This window comes from Mus caroli, chromosome 8 (genome assembly GCF_900094665.2).
Source record: "Mus caroli chromosome 8, CAROLI_EIJ_v1.1, whole genome shotgun sequence".
NCBI lineage: Eukaryota > Metazoa > Chordata > Mammalia > Rodentia > Muridae > Mus > Mus caroli.
The window spans coordinates 5608742-5626424 of NC_034577.1; the positions used below are offsets into that span (position 1 = coordinate 5608742).

The following is a 17683-nucleotide window of genomic DNA, read 5'->3' on the forward strand; positions in this document are numbered from 1 at the left end:
ACACAGAAGCCTCCAAGGAGTGGCTGGGGCTTGGTAAGACCCTGAGTGCTGGGTTTGCCTCTCTCACCAAACTGCCAGACTCAGGATACAGGCATCTTGCTTCACACCCATGCCTATTGAGGCTAGACTGGTTTCCCCAGTGTCCACCAGGCTTCAACACACTCCATTAAAGAGTCTATTGAGCAAAATTTACAAGTAATGGCTGCTCACTGTATGTTGGAATGATTGATAATTTAAAAAAAAAAGAGAGAGTCATTCTTGGATCACACTCTTGAAGATTATTATTCAACTCATTTAATGCACAGCCACAGCCAGGACAGAAAAACCACTGACACTAATACAATACACTAATACAGCCAAAAGGAGTTGACAGATTAGTGATTACAAATTGATTCTTCAATTGTAGTTATATGCTCTTAACTTTGGTTCTGGAAATAACCATTATCTTGGGTTCAGTATCAAATTCTAATTTTGTTTAGTTAAAATCAATGGAACTTTCCCTTGGAAAATTCCCAATAACATACTTTCTTTAGTTCTATATTAATTTTAATGTGTGTGCATGCATATTCACGTGTGTATGTGTGCATGTGCATGTATGTGAGAGCAGGTGCTCATGGAAGCCAGATGAGAGTGTCAGACCCCTGGAGATGACGTTAGAGGCTGTTGTGAGCTGCCTGACATGGGTGGTAGGAACTGATTTCAGGTCCCCTGGAAGAGAAACAAATGTTCCTAACCACTGAGCCATCTCCCAGCCCTATAACATGTCCTCTTAAAACACACTCAGAATAAAAAAAGAATATTTGTACAAAGCTATGATGAAAGTCTAATGTTGGAACACATGGACTTGATACTAAGATTAGATCAGAACTCTATTTGATGAATATTTTAAAACTTCCTTAATTATTATTTAAGTATTCTACCTGAAAACTTGTGAGTACACAAGAGACTCTAGGATTTTGTGAGCCTTGCTTCCAGAAGTGCTTAGCTTTCAATAAGACCACATGCTACCTTCCTGGTGACACTTATGCCACCATAAGTTACTTCCTGGGGCCGGTGTCTATGACTGTCATAGAAGTATGTTTCCAGCTCAGCTCCCATTCCATGCTTACCCCACACATTTGTTGTCGCTAAAAGTTATTTATTTGTATGTTTATTTATTCCCTTCAGCTTTGTGATAAAGGCTAAGACAATATGCCTCTCGAGTCACATGCCTGACCTTCCTTCCCATGCTTTGCTCTGCAGCACCCACACAGAACTCCAACCCACCCAGTAGCAAGCATCATGCTGGCTCACCTGTATAAGTCCTGCATCTATGAGATGTGGCTACAGTCTGTTCGTTTACTATCAGTCCATATGGCCCAATGACAGCTGATAGCAACTTTGCCCATCATTACAGTTAAGTGGTTGACAGATGACAGATGTCAGCTAGAGATGGCTCCTTACAGAAGGACAGCCTATCACTAGCCCCTCCCTAAAAAGGGGACAAGAACCCAGGTAACAGACGGCTTGGCTTGCCTGGATTAGGCAATCATTGAAAATTCTGGCCTGGAACTTATATTTTAGGGTTTCCTTTAAGAACTTGTCACTCAACTCCATATGCACTGTTCTCTCACATCCCCAAACATTTTCTCACTGTCATTCAGACTCTTGACAGTACTTCACGCAAGTGTGTTCTCACAGATAAACAAACTGCAGATAATCGACCAGAAAGGCTAGCAGTGTGCAAGGCATCTCAGGGGAACACCCTTGCCATGGAGAGCAGCTTCCTAGGGTGAGATGTGCTTATTCACAGAAGCCTCATCCCTTCCGTTTCAAAGAGGAAGTTCTAGAGTAGTTCCATCTTCTCACAGCTTCTTCCCTGTGTTGCTAATGGTGAAGCTTCCAGAAGGTTCTCTCGTGCTCAGGTGGGGTTCTCTAGCTGACCCTCTGTGCACAGGCTGATTCAGATTGTGTCCTCAGGGCTCCACACAGATCACAAGCCAGCAATGGAAAGGATGGCTCTGCTCAGACAGAAAGAGGTAGCCTTCCTCAGACACCTGCCCCATCAACCCTTCCAGATGAGCTTAGGAAACCCAACTCCATCACATCTTACAGACTCAGGCTGCTTTGTGCTTTTTTTGTTTATGTTACATGGATTCTTTTTACATGATACCCCTTTATTTAGCAACTGAATCTTTTGTTACTTGAGCACTTTATGCACGGATACAATGTGTTTTGATGAGATCACCCAGTTTCCCATCCTCCAGTTACACCCATTTTCCCTCTCAACATCTTGTGGTTTCCCAGTGTGTCCACGCTATGCTGCCTCTATGTGAATCAGGGCAGGACAAACCCACTGTAGCATGGAGAGCCTTGCAGGAGCTGCACCCTGGAAGAAACTGAAAAAAGTTAAATCTAATTTGCATCTATCAGAGGACTATAGTATGTAATTAAAAGAGATATGAATATTTTGACATAAAAGTATGAAAGAAACTATTACAAAACCTGTGTATTTTCTCTTCTGTTAGTAAAGAAAAAAACTTCTCCAGAACAAAAATTGTGTGTGTGTGTGTGTGTGTGTGTGAGAGAGAGAGAGAGAGAGAGAGAGAGAGAGAATAGAGTTTTCCTACAAGAAAGAATGTCCCTTTAGTGAGCTTTCCAGAGAAAATATATGTTAAATAAATGCATAACCTTGACAAATTAAAAACCTGTTATATAATCACGATTACACATTTGTCATCAGATCTTTTGGTTCACATATTTTTAATTCAGCCTAAGAATTTTCTTAAGTAAAAGTTGAACAGAAAGGATCAATAGAGGTTTGGTTTTTCATGGTGTTTCCTCTAGTGACTCATGTCTGCAGTGGTTCACATCTAATTTGTCACGGACATGTTGGGGGTTCGTAGCCTCCACAAGTCATTACCATGTGGCAAAGGTATGCATTCTGTCATACGTAGTGCAAGAGCCTCACGAGTTCTCCAATCCATGTCACTGTAGCGCATGAGTGCTGTTGGGGCCATGCAGTCACTTGCCAGCATGCTGTCCTTCCAGTTACTCTTACCTGTAACAATTAAATGTACTCAAGGGCTGGCCTGTAGGCTAGTACTGGAAGCCTTTGGTATTCATATAGCTCACCGAACTCAGAGGCTATGTGACCCACATATTGGCAAATGTTTTAGAATTCACAGGAAGCTTCCAAGTCCACTTTCTATGCTGACCTTTGGAAATTAAACTATTTGAAGACCTAGTTCCTTACCAGCTTGGACAAAGATATCACATGAGAGATGATGCTTTGGGAAGAATTAGCACTGAGTGTCTACTGTATGCAAGGGTCTGGCAGGAGTCTCTAGTACAGCCATCACGTAGCATGGCTTGCCTTCTCTGTGTACATATTGCTTGCTCAGGATGTTTTCTGCTGATTGAGTCCAACAGAGAGCATCTCACATTGGCATTTCAGATCAAGAACAATGAAAATCCAGTGCTCTCGCCAATTGCTCTATAGATCAACACTCTTTAACCTGGTGTGTTGGAGTCCATGCTGTCTGTAGAAACCATGGGAGAAAGGCAAGCTGCGTGTTTTTCTAGATAAAGGAGAGGCAGGATCAGGTATGCTCTTATTAACTGCTGACTGACATTGGGTTAGCTTTATTAAAGCGTTTGTACCGTTTAAACCATTGAAAGGATTTGTGGGGGGTACTCTTGAAGATTGAGCTAATTGATAAATGGAAAATACCCATGTGGAAAACAGTTCACTGGACGACGCTAACACTGTGATGCTATGGCTTACACACTTGCTATAATTACCACCATGTGTGCATATACCCTGGGTACGTGTGGAGGACAGAGGCCAACATCAGCTGTTGTTGCCAGAGAGAAGTCTAAGTTGGTGTTTTAAAACAGTGTCTCTCACTGGTCTGAGGTTGGCTGATTCCACTATGTTGTCTAGCCAGTGAGTCCTTGATTCTCTCGAGTCCTCCGGTCTCCACCTCCCCAGGACTGGAATTATAAGGTTTAACTGCCACTGTTTGCTTTTCAGCCTGGGTTATGAGGGACCCAACTCAGGTCCCCATGCTTATGGGACAAGTCCTTTGCTAGCTGAGCCATTGCTCTATCAATACCTTCAGACCTTCACACGCTAAAGGTGTTCTGTGGACAAAGCACATGTGGCAGTCACTGTCGTGGAGACAAGATCTAACAAAGTAGATTGCATGTATGCTCTCTCTTCTCCTGCAGCTTCCCGTCTGCATTGCTGTTTATAGACATGCCTCAAAGGCCAGACATCTTGCCCCTCCTCATTTGTGGCCTCTTTACCTTTTGAACTTCTATTTCACATACACTACAGTGAACCAGTTAAACAAAGCCTGACACCCCATCAGAATTCCCAAGTGCTTATGTCTTTCCTCTTACTTAGGTGAATATACACTGGGCGGCAAGTCTTGCTTCGTGGCTCAGTGTTCCTAAGTCGCTGAATTTATGATGGGTGCTGATGCTGGTGAATTTTATGGTTAAAGGAGTTTTAAGGTGGAACTGGAGATGAGTAGACTTTTCAGACCAGGACAGTTTCTAAAGAGGTAGTGTCGCTATCCAGTGTGGGCTGTGGTGAGACAGCGAAATGACCGCCACCGTGGGGCTGGTTAATGGTACCTCCTTAGTGATGGGAGATAATGTGATGATAAGGACAAGATTCATTGAACTTTCAAAGGCTTTTGATTTACTAAATGACACTGTTGGATAAGCTAATTAAATCTGGCTCTTCTCCTGCAGTGATAGCTGGGTTCAGATCTTATTTGATTAGCAAGAAAAATCCAGGGTTGTTGTAAGGCTATCAGCCTGATTTATTACTACTCCTATCTGATAGTGCCCCGAGGCTCAGTAACTGATTGACCTTATTTTATTTATGCTAAAATGATCTTTCTATCGCCGGAGATAACACAGGGATTTGCTTATAGAGCAATGATAATACCACTTCAAATAATGTTTCTCTTCGTGTCTCAGGATGCCTTCTTTCTCAATATACTTTCTTTCTGATTCACTACACCTGCCACCAAGGGAGATTATGAAAGATAAGATTGCTAATGGTGACGAGTTGGTCTGGTGGCAAATGACCTGGACACACAGGCAGACAAACAAATCAAAATCTAAGAATAAAGTAGAAGAGCAACCATGCTGACAGTGGTTTGGCTACACGTTACCTCATCATTCTCCAGGTAATTCTCACTGTGTGTGCTCCTCTGTATTTCACTGGTATTTCTCTTAGCTTTTAATTTTCTCAGTTTTTAAACCAATTTACCACTGTCAAGTCGTACACTGAACCACAGAGCTCTCCGTACAGAAAACAAAATAGCTTCATCTATTTTTAGACTGAGACACAGATTTAGAATATTTGACATCCGCAAAGAGCTTTTAATTCTATTCTTCCATCAAAGGGAATTTTATTATGTTCTTTGTGGACTTCGGATTATAAAGAATATAAACCATTATATGTTTCACATGAGAATAAGCTTATATTTCAAGGCTTGAGAGTACGGATTTTCTTTCTTTAGACGTTGAAAGACACACCTGTAAATAGTAGTGAAAATATTCCACCAAACTCTAGGAAAGACATCAATCACAGCCAAAAGACAGAAGTATAAAAGAATAATAAATTGGGTTTCTGGTCTTTCTATTACAATATGAAGGAGCAGCATTGAATTAAGCTATCATTAGCCATACACCAACCAGGCAATGCCATACCTATCTGCTTTTCCCAGGAGGCACAGGACCATGTCGCAACACAAAAGCTTGTACAGAAATATTCACAGTAATTTTATTTCTCGTAGAAATGATCTAGAAAATAAAACCCTGAAATGGTCACATACAGATGAAAGGGTTAACAGCAAATGAAGCATGAAGACACCTCATCTCATGACTCTGAGATTAAAAGAAGTCAAAGAGGACACACTCTTAATCCATTTGTCTGCTCTAAGAGACACGAAGTCATTTGTAGTGATGGAGAATAGGCCGACAGTTGCCTGGGAGCAGCTATGAGAAGGGTTGGAGACAGGGTAGGGAGCTGGGTGGTTTTGAGGACACAGCAGCCATGGTGTATGTTAAGAGTATTTTACTGAATTGGCTCATGTGACATGGGACCCATGGGAACAAAATCCAGTGAAGAGGCAAGCAAGCTGATGTCCAGGGAAGAGCCCATGACAGTTGGTTAGCAGATTTCCTTCTGTCTTTGAAGAGTTCAATCTTTGTTCTCTTAAACTTTCTACTAATTGGATATGGTTTCTTCACCACATGGAAGCCCAGCAGGCTTAATGAAAGTCCACTCATGTACGCATTCACTTTACTCACAAAACTACTTTTAAAGCAATGATCAGAATACTGCTGGCCTCTGGCCCACCCAGGTTAGCATGTAGAATAAACCAACACAAAGGAGGTTGAGGGTCTCAGGGATCAAACACTGATTATATTAGTTATGCTGTTGATTTTACAGGTGCATACCTCAGTTAAATTTATAATCTTTATACTTCACATGACAGTTATAATAAGGTTTTAAAAATTGATAGGTTTTTAATGTTCCTGTTATACGTTATAAAATGATAATGAATCCATGCTTCCTGAGTGGACTGGTCTACCAGTGTATTTGTACTCTGACGTTCTCATTTGGAGGTGATGGGAGATGGGTGGGGCTTGGTGAAAGTGGATAGCTGTTGGCGTGCCTTTGAAGGGTATGGTGTCCATGGCTTCCTTCTGTCTCTCTATTCTCTGATTACCACCAGGTTCACAGTATCCACCACGCACTCTCACTTCTACACTACTATTCTTTACCTTAGCTCCAAGGAAATGGATTTAACCAACCTTGGACTGAATCCTCTAAACGACACAGAGTTTCCCTCCTTGTAAGTTGATTTTGGAAATTATGCTCTGAAAAAGAAATCCGTGATTGAGACAGACAGGATTCCTGACACCCTTTTTGGCATAATTGAAACCTTTAAATTTCTACTGTTTCAATTTGTCATAAATAATGTAGTTCTTAGAAAGAGCCTGCTTCTTGGGCACAAGGCTGTATAGCAGTGATCAAGAGGTAACAGGCATATCATAATCTGCTCACAAATCTTTGCTGACAGGAGCCCTGTGTGTCATGGACCATGGCTCCTGACAAGATAATTAACCCAGAAAAAAAACAAAACAAAACAAAACCCTGATGCTCTGCACTTTTTCTAGCCACCTCTGCCCCTGCTAGCAATTGGTCAATAATAATTTTAGTAGCAAAGCAAACCTTCAAATTCTGTCCTATTTCTTATGAATAGGAACAAATTAAATTCACTTCATGATCATAAATGCTAATGAGAATCTGAGCCATGTACTAAATGAAAGTTCAAATGCTAAGTTAATATTTTGTAGGCCCCGTGGGTCTGGGGCCTTCTGCAAAGGAGATTAGTGGATTTCACACTGAGAGGAATCACGCTGTCGAATTTTAAAATTTGTTTTTTAAAGACTTTTCTCATCTCCTAGGTCGTCAATGAAAGTAGACAGAGCCTGCAGTGTCAATGAGCACTTCTAGGGTGCCTTCTTTTGGGTTTAAAGTCAACCCCACTAACTGCTTACCTCAGCCCAGGTAAGGACCCTTTCTAGTCACGGGGCTCAGTGTCCACTCAGGAACAGGTCCCTAACCATGTACTTCAGACTCATTAATGATTTAGGACAAATTATCTTCAGTGAAAGAACATCTCTGAGCCCACAGATAGAATCATAGATGTAAAGTTTAATCCACCATTGGGATTCCTTACACTCCAAATTCCAGGCACGCCTTTCTGAATAGACACTGTCTACCCAAGGCCTGAGCACAGAGTTTGAAAGATTCATGATGGAGGATGTTCCCTTTGCCTGGGAGAGAACCTGGCACGAGGCTATTCTGTGCCGAGAGTGTCTGCTTTTAAGAGTAATTCAAGAGGCATGGTCAGATGGAGTGAAACGGCCGGGTTAAGGGAAAGCTGGACACGGTAGAGGCAAGTAAGGAAGTGTTACAAACTGGCTTGCTCCTCCTGGGAAGTCCAAATCCCTTATACTTTCCCACCACCCTCTGGTCTCCTATTACGGGAGAGCCCCATAAATATCTGTCCTCTCCCAGCTAACCTTGTAACTGTGGCTTAGAGCGATGAAACCCCGAAGCATCTCCCCAGAGTCAGTCCATTGATCGACTGCTGTTTTTCCTACAGCACTAATGACCACAGTGAGGCCCAGACCATCTTTGAAATCCAGGCAGAAGCATTGTGGGTATTTCCAGGGAGCTGTAGCAGTAGCGTAGGGAGTCATTTGCTGGTGGGTCATTTATTCTTCATCACCGCGAGGCAAGGGGAGACTTTCTAAAATGCTTGTCTGCTGTCCCCTGATTAAAGCTCACGTCTCTGTACAAAGCTTTTCTTTCTCACCCAGAATGTGACTCCTGTGGCCACTTCACTCCCAGACTGGAGAAAATGACTCCAGTAATTACCAACTGGATCGGTACGCGTGGCTCTACAGGCTGTGCTTAAGTGCCCTGTTGTAGCAAGTGGCTCCACCACGCTCAGATGCTCCAGCAACCAACCAGGTAGTCCCAGGATGGGTACTATACAGGACTACCATTTACATCCATCATAGGAAATCCCATGCTCTGCTCTGGTTTCAAAGACCTAGGCTTGACAAAGCGCAAGGGAGACCCATGGACAGCCACTGAGGCATGTCACAATGGGAATTGTTTGTGTGTGTATGTTCTTGTGATGTGTGTGTGCGCGTGCACGCGCATGTGTGCACATATAAACTCCATGTCTGAAATCAGCTAAAACATAATGAACGGCCTTGGCGTGATTATGGCACCCAGGAACCATCACGTTATAGGTAGAAAATACATGCATAGGATTTCTTACCAGGCTGATAATGAAATTGCTCATTGAAGCTAGAAATAAAAATAATCTAAGGAATTTTTGAGTTGAAATTTCTGTTCTTTGATGAAAACTGATTCAGAATCTCAGGAGAGGAAATAACTTAAAGAAGGCCAATTTCATGTTTTCATTTGTTTGAGAGCTTAGAGTAGTTTTGATTTGGAGTCAGCTCGTATACCACTTATATCTCCACAGTGGTACTCTCCACATAGCACATGATGTCTGAGGAACTCACCGTGCTTCCTCTTGAAGCACTGCCCACTGTAACTACTCTGATGTCACAACACAAGCTGTTGGGAAAGCATTCTGCCTCTAATCTTCTCTTCATATTTAAATCCGATTTTCTTTTTTTCCCTTTCACCCTTTCTTTACTTAAAATATGTCAAATTAAGCTTTGTAGGATCATAAATGGCTGCCTCTTTAAGCTCTCTGAAATCACTCTCTGTGTATTTATGCTGTTAAATTATGTATTTATACATTGTCTCTAATGCAGATCATATTAGTTAATATGGAGAGGAGATACCAAAACGTCAAAGCTTCTTCCTGGTTCAGAATCTGTTTTTAGAGAGTTAGTGTTCTTTTAAAGCCATGGGGTTTGGATGATCCAACTACAGAAGCAGCAAAACAACATATGCCAAACTTCTACTTTTTATTTTCCTTTTATTGAACACATACATTCTCTCTATAAAATATATAACATATATCATATGTTCTATATATGTCATATATTATTTAACTATATATAGTTATATATTATAAAGGATATTAGTACCCTAGGAGAAAAAAACAAACCAATCCAAAACCAGTATTTTAAAAAAATGTCTGAAAAAACTGATGCCACACTAAAGAATAATTAAGAGCAGAAGTCTCAAATTGTATTAATTGTAGGATAATTGAAGTTCAAAATAAGACATACTTGAGGATTTTTTTAAAGCTGAATTGACAACTGAATCTATTGAAAATGTCATTTTCTATGCAATGGTATCTTTGGTGACTGAATACTATGAAAACTGCCATATTAGCAGCTCATGGATGAAAACCTATGAGCCTGTCTAGAGGCAAACACACACACAGGAACCTTCTTATGGAGAAGTTCTAATACATTTTATGATTTCAGTAGAATAAAAATTATAGGGTGCAAGAGTGACTAAAATAAAGCACTTTAAAAAAATAGACAACCAAAAACTATCAGAAGTGAGCCAAAGGTCAAAGTCAGACCCATGCGAGAAGTGTATATTTTAGGAAAAGCAGAATTACGTGACAAGCTTGCAATGCACAGATTAAAAATAAATAAATAAATAAATGTTGTGCACTGGACCTTGAAAACTCCTTACTCTTTGAGGAAATACCAGAGATGCCAGAGGTGGGATGGTGGTGAGCAGAGTCCGTTAGACAGAATGCTTAGACGTGGCAGGAAATGGAGCGAGCACACATTTCATGGAAGCACGGCTGTACTTTGGTAATTAGTCAGAGTCAGGCAAGCATAGGAGTAGTTCAGCCTGCATGCCATTTGGTTTGATTAGACCACCTCCACTCTTGTAGAAAAGCACTTGGCAGTCCAGCTCCTTCATCCTTGCACACGATGCACATATCCCTTTCCACACTGCAGCTTGCATCCTCACGATGCACGTATCCCTTTGCATACACTGCAGCTAGCATCCTCAGAATCTCTGGGAGCCCCTACTTGCATTGGGCTACATGTACTTCTACCTTAGAAACATAGCATGAGTAACAATCCAATTCAGACAGTTTGCATTCAACTCTATTCCTTAATTGTGGGTGCCTAGGTACAAGGACTAGAAGGGCTGATGCAGCCTGAACTGGTTTGGGCTGTAATTGCAGTGAGGCAAGCTGTGTCCTTCAAGTTTTTTTTTTTCTTAAAGGAAAGTTTCTTTTTTTTTTCTTACAGTTCTTACTGTAACAGGATGTATATGTGACTAAACCCAGATGCATTGTGAGAAGGGTCATGTATGATAGGAAAAATAAACCTAAGACCATATCTATCAAAATAGAAAAGCATCCAACTATGTCCCTTAGTAACCTGCTCTCCTCTTCATGCACCATAAAAGGAGGCTCAGAACAGAAATCAGGGGCCTTCCCTGAGGTAGCCAACTGTCAATCTTGACAGTAAGCCCCTCTCTAAACTGTACTGTTGCTGTGTTCCGAGCAGAGTCATCTTACCTCTTCTGTAAATCTGTGTGAGACCTTATTTTCAATTCTTTGGAGAGGAAGCAAAATCTTGGAAACATCTGGTCCAGCCCCAGACCACTGGTAACAAAATAAGCTAAGATACATTGTAAGTTTCATTAAAGAATTATAATATATATAATATCTACCGGACATTTGTTTGTTGTTCTTATGGTGTTAAATATGGTTGGAAGTGGAGGCAAGGGATCCTGTTAGTTATAAGCCATGGCTTCTATACTCAAACATTACTAAGAGGAGACTGGAGAGAAGACTGTGAGCCACTATAGGGTGCATGCGGATACATAGTAATGGTTACCATCCTGTAGCACAGCATATTAACAAACGGTTGGTAACAATTAGATATTGTAGTCAGCTTCTTGCCACTGCAACAAAATACCAAAGGCAACTAAGTTGTAAAGTGGAATGGATTATTTAGTTCACAGTTATAAAATTTAAAGTCTGAGAATACTGAGCTCCATCAACTCGGACTCTAATAAAGGCAGAGAATGGCAGCAGATCATAGTTGGACCATTTGTATATGTGAGAACTTACATTTTATTTTGTTTTTCGTAAGAACTTAAATTTTCAAAAGGAAGTTGGAAAAGCAGACTGACATCTCCTTCTGGGTGTGTGGACTTTACCCATGGGACTCCACTGCCTAAAAAACCTGCAACTTCTCTCCATGTCTCTACCCTGGAGGTTAGGACATTAATCACAATGGAACCTGGAGGATGCTCAAAGGACACCCACGCCCAGCAAGTGCATACCTCACACAGCCCATACAGAAGATCTGGACTGTTCCCCACAGAAAGAAATGCAATGATGAACATCACAGTCACCTAGCCTGTGTTGTGACATCACAGTGTGCCCTAAGTATGTGCAAAGGCTATGTGTGTTCCAGACCCATTTCTAGCTATGGTATGAATTCTGCAAAGGGTGGGAGAAGACTTTAAAATGAGAGACAGGAAAATGTCTACTGAGAAATCACAAGAAATGATGAGCATTCATTTGTGAACTAACACAAAACAAAAGTTCAGAAACGACACCAAGAACAGTTTCAGATAAGAAATGGGATATATGGGATAAGAAATGGCCAGGGGGAGCTTACTGAGGACGGATTTGGGAGAATGAGGGATGATTTTATGTGGGGAGAATTTAAAGGATGGATAATATAAAGAAGAGGAGGCAGCTATTTTTATTTTATTATTTTTTAATTTCATTCCAATCATTTCCCTACTTCTTTATTTTTAATACTGTTGTGGTTTGAATAAGAATAGACACCATAGGCTCATACAGTTGAATGTTTAGTCCTCAGGTAGTGGCACTACTTAGGATTAGGATGTGGGTGTGGCCTTGTTGGGGTAGGCTGTGGATCTGGATGTAGAACTCTCAGGTAGTTCTGCAGCACCATGTCTGCCTGTGCCCCTCTGTGTTCCCTGCCATGGGAAGGGGCTACTCCTCTGAAACTGTAAGCAAGCCCCGGTTAAATGCTTTCTTTTATAAGCATTACCATGGTCATGGTGTCTCCTCATAGCAATAGAAAAGTGACTAAGACAAATACCTTTTTTTAATGTCACCTCCCTCCTCTCTGTCCCTCCAAAGTACCCTCCTTCCAGCTCCTTCTATATATTTCTCCCAAACTTACAAGGCTTCTATTTTAAGTTTTACCTTCTTCTTTTCCAAAAAGTTTCACATAAGAAGTTGAAAGTTTCCAGTCATTCTGCCTAGTATCACAGAAGGTTTATGGAAGTGAGCTTGCAGCTACCTGCCCAGGTGATACCTTTAAATTGAGACCAGACTTCAAGACCCTGCATCCCCAAGGGAAGTACTTGGTAGGTATATCCTGATAACATACTCCATGATCCTACACTGTTATAGCAGGTGGAACCAGTTGATTCAGCAAACCTGGAATCAGCCAGTTAGAGGCTGGTTAGCATCATACCTAGATGGAATGGTAGGGCCTGTCAGAGCTGTCAAGGCTGATTGGTGCTATACCTAGAGAGAGTGGTGATGTCTATTGTACACATCAAACTGTTTGTATAACATGTTATTATGAGCCCCATGTCTCATTGAAGGCTTTGAGGTGCTTCATCCTCATGAGGACACAAGAGTAAGTTATTGGGGTCAGTGTGTATTTAAAGGGGCATCCTAAAGTCCCTTCTTAAAATATGCCTCCAATAATTCAGGGACCTCCCATTACAATCTGAGATTCCACTACGTCTGAACAGGGTGCCCTGTCATTAGAGAACATTTTTTAGTGAAGGTATGCCATTTGGGGCGATAATGCTCTCCCCTAAACCATAGATGATCAAACAAAAACCCCAGTGCCAGGCATGGGCAACCTCCCTTTGTATTGTTGCTGAGTATTCAAAAGATTTCCAAAACAATATAGGCCATTGCTGTTGCCCTTGGTGGCCTCCCAGGACTTGAAGAGACCGCACACATTTGAACCCAGCACTTGGAGGAACTGAGCTGAAACTGACTTGGAAACTCTTCCCCGAGGACCGTCTCTCACAGTATTGGCAGGCTGTATGTAAGTTGGTAAAGGAGGGAGGCAGTCAGTAGTCCTATCTAGCTGTGATGCTTATGAACCAGGGTGACCTGCACAGCCAAAAATCCCTAAAGGTGCAATATTGACACTCATGTATCGAGAATAGGCAGTAGCTCTCTTATTAGACTTATGATCTGTTCATGCCTGGTAATGTAAATTTAGCCAACTACTCACAACTGGTGAGCTCATAGACACTATGAGAGAACTTACTATTGCCACTTTTTTTAAACCAACGAAATTCCTCTCTGCATTCTAAATACTTATTCGCTTAGGTAAGTGTAGCTCTCAACCCTCCTTAAAGAGGTTTTTTATTCTCCTACAGTAAATGGAGAATACTTCAGAGAACTACAACTGGTCAAAATGCACAGAACAACTGAGTTTCAGGGGCTTCTAACCCCAACCCTAGATACATCTGCCACACAACCCCTACAATCATCTGGGATTTTTACACAGCCAAGGATGGACAGGTGAAGAAAGAGGAGGTTGTCAGAGGAGGGGTGTTTGTGAAGAGTGTTCTATGGGATACATACTGTAGTTGTCCAATGTTAAATATGTGAACACAATTGGCTAGTGAGACATTTGTCTGAATATGGTCAAGTAGAAAAAGATGTTTTTTCTTTTCATGTTTTAATCATTTAGATGTACAGAAACTCTACGATCTCGGTGAGATTTCCCCGAAAATGCTCTTCTCCTGGCAAGCATGGATGCAGAGCCGAGGCCTTTCCTGTGATCTTGATCTTGGTTTTTAAAACACTCGGGTAAACATAGGACATCTTTTGTTGCCACTTGAAATGCATACATTTGCAAATGCAATCAAGCAATGCAGCAATTATAATACTGAGTATAACTTTCTAGCTATTGAGTCTAGAGATTCAGACAATCCTCATTGTGAATTTGACCCTCCAAACACACACCCCATCCCTCATCCCTTCTCTGCAGTCTCTGAAGGGCTATTCAGAGTTGAGAGTGAGCATTGTGCAGGGAATTGTCTTTCTTTTTGTATCTTTTTAAATTAAATACTTCAGTTTAAATCAGTGGCAAGCCAACAGGAATAGGGTAACCTAACACACAAAGGTACTTAAGTCCTCAAGAAATATACCACCGAGGGAAGTTTGGAATTCATTAAGCAGAACTTTATGGGCATATGAATATATGCTCTTTGTATAATATGAAGCAGACACATTTAAAGGGCCAAACTCTACACAGGATTGACTTTCACTATGGAAAGCCACTTACAAGTGTGGAAAGGTTAATGAGGCTCTCTGGCCAGGAGGTTGTCAGTTAAGTTGGAAATGAAAAAAAGGAAAGAAGAAGAAGTTGAGAGATGATTTGTGAAATCGGGTGTTTTCTAGCTCAGTTTGACAGACCTGTGTCAAGGTCCTCAGAACTTCATAGAAACCTAGAAGATGATGTAGACATGGGAAACTCACTGGTTAGACGGCATACACAAAATCGGTGATTTGTACTCACTGAGCTGGAAGAATCTGGAGGCCAGAGCTTGCTAGCATGCTCTTTCCGACTCTATGTGTTCAGCAATGCCGTGGGCTTAGGGAGGGGGCCTCCCCGGAGCACCAAAGTCCACATAGGGCATCAGGAGGCTAACTCCAGCATACTCTGACAGGAGAAGACCAGCTGCCAAAAACCCCCTGATTTCCACTGAGAGAAGACACTCTGTTACTGTGACAGAGTGAACATCTTAAGAAATTACATTGGGCCCAAAAATCTCTGTCCAAATCTGAAGAGGTCTAAGGGATTTGAGCCAGTTTCTGAATTCTTCTAGATGGGCCTGAGCCAGGTTCTATTATCATTACCCCAGGAAAAGATGGGACACTCATATTCTCGGTCTGGGCCAGGATTTTTTAAAATAAAAATTAATGTTTCTGGTGTCTCTAATTTCCTACAAAAAATAAACCATTCCAGCTTCCTTCAGCCGGGCCAGGAAAAAGACTCCCCAAGGGCTTGAAATCTCGCTCAGCTGGTCACTGGCCATCTGGCTTTGGTCAAGTTATTGAAGCTTGCAGAAGCTCAGTTCTTTCCTCTTGAAAATAGGATAAATAAAGCAAGTGCTTGCCATTAACCACGATGCATGAACGATGCTCACTAACACAAGCAGAGCTGGGTCCGCTTCCGTCTTGTGGATGCTCGGGACCCATGCTTTGCGATGCTTCTCATGATCCCTGCATCTCTGTTCTGCATCTCTGTTTCCTTTTTCCTTTCTTTTGTTTTCTTCTTTTTTTATTCTCACCCTTCTTGGATAGATCCATATCCCCATTTGGGCAACCTCCTTCATCATCTGCTCCAACCATACTCCTCAGATTGACACTGCAATACTTACTGTCTGTAGGGTCACTAGAGAGATTGTAGTAGGAGAAGAGGGTTATGTACTGGGTGGTTTTGTGTGTCAGCTCAACACAAGCTGGAGTTATCACAGAGAAAAAAAGCCTCCCTTGAGGAAAATGCCTCCATGAGATCCAGCTGTAAGGCATTTTCTCAATTAGTGATGGGGGTGGGGAGTCAGGGGTGGGGTGGGGCAGCCTATGGTGGGTGGTGCTCTCCTTGGGTCCTGGGTTCTATAAGAAAGCAAGCTGAGCAAGCCAGGGGAAGCAAGCCAGTAAGCAGCATCCCTCCATGGCCTCTGCATCATCTCCTGCTTCCTGATCTGCTTGAGTTCTAGTTCTGACTTCCTATGGTGATGAACAAGCAATGATAAAAGTGTAAGCTAAATAAACTCTTTCCTTTTCAACTTGTTTCTTGATCATGATGTTTTGTGCAGGAATACAAACCCTGACTAAGGCAGGTTAGGATGCCCTAAACTCTCATCTAATACTACAGTATGCTCTGAAACATGGCCTCTGTGTTTTAGCTCTTTTATTTGCTAATTGGAAACGTAAGATATCATTGTTGGTAGGTAAATTAGTTAAAAAAAATGATCCTCAGGTTGTATTGGAGTCAAGTAACATCAAACTTGTAACTTCAAGTGATCAAGTCAAGTGCATTTTAAGGCCAACAAGAAGCCAATAAGGGCTTGCTGCTAAGCCTCATGTTCTGGGTTTGATTCTAAGGACTCATGGTAGAAGAACAAAACAAATTCCTCAGCACATTTCAGAGCTCATTTCTACTGCACTGCTAGTACCTATTTCAGGTTTAGTGCATCAAAACACCCCTGGGATTCCTGCCATGTTTATGTCATTTAGTCATCAACAAACATTCATAGAAAGGTTGTTCCATGCTAGGCTGGGTCTGGGTGGGGGGTGCTAAGTCAGAAGTTTCTTATCACTTCAGTGCTGACATTCTTGGGAGAGGTCACTGTCCCCACATCTCCCCTCAGCCTCTAGTCCTATACTCATACTGGCACATGGTCACCTTTCCTGTCTCATCTCCACCTTGCTCCTTCTTTCGAGCTGCTCTAACCTCATTGGCCTTCTTTCTGGCTCTTGAGGAGGTTGGGGATTCACCAGAGTAGACATGATTTTCATTATCTTCCTGGAATGTTCTTTTCTAAGATCTCTGTATGTCTCTGTGTTGAGGCCGGCCAGTGGCTCACATGTCTGGGTTCGAGCCTGGAAGGCATCTTGGAATCTGGAAGAAAAGAGGGAGCCTAGGTGGGTCGAGAAACAATGGAACCAAGACGTGCTAGTCTGTTCAAAGTTCAATTTTAATGTCGGGGAACATGTGCTTATAAAGTGTGTGTGTGTGGGGGGGCATTCCCGCCAAATTATCCTTGGAGCCCAGCTGCAGGTGAGCAAGTGTAGGCTCCAGAACAGCTAGGCAGCAGGTAGCAGCAGCAGCAGTGGCAGAACAATAGGGTGATCCAGGGAGGCAGGCTCCACCCCAGGTGATCTCCTAGTGACAACAAGTCAAGCCTGGCTCAGCCTGCTTCAGGCTGTGGGGGGGAGGTTACATCTCTGTATGGCTAGCTCCTACTTAGCATCTGTGGCTTTATCTCAGCACTGTCTCTACCATGAGCATTCCCTGGCCTGCCCTCCTTGGCCACTCTCACAGTCTTCTTTGGACTCTTTTATTTACTTTCTTCCTAAGCCAAAGTCACTTGTGTCCTGCA

General features: G+C 42.1%; 1 long non-coding RNA gene across 1 annotated transcript; it reads right to left on the minus strand.

The window, feature by feature from the left end:
• Positions 1–2145: 2145 nt before the first annotated feature.
• On the minus strand, positions 2146–8644 carry LOC110299569. The gene is made up of 4 exons (XR_002378477.1): positions 8101–8644; positions 5713–5805; positions 3236–3521; positions 2146–2378 (listed from the first exon to the last, which is right to left on the minus strand). It is a non-coding gene; the product is annotated as an uncharacterized LOC110299569 (long non-coding RNA).
• Between the last annotated feature and the right edge of the window lie 9039 nt (positions 8645–17683).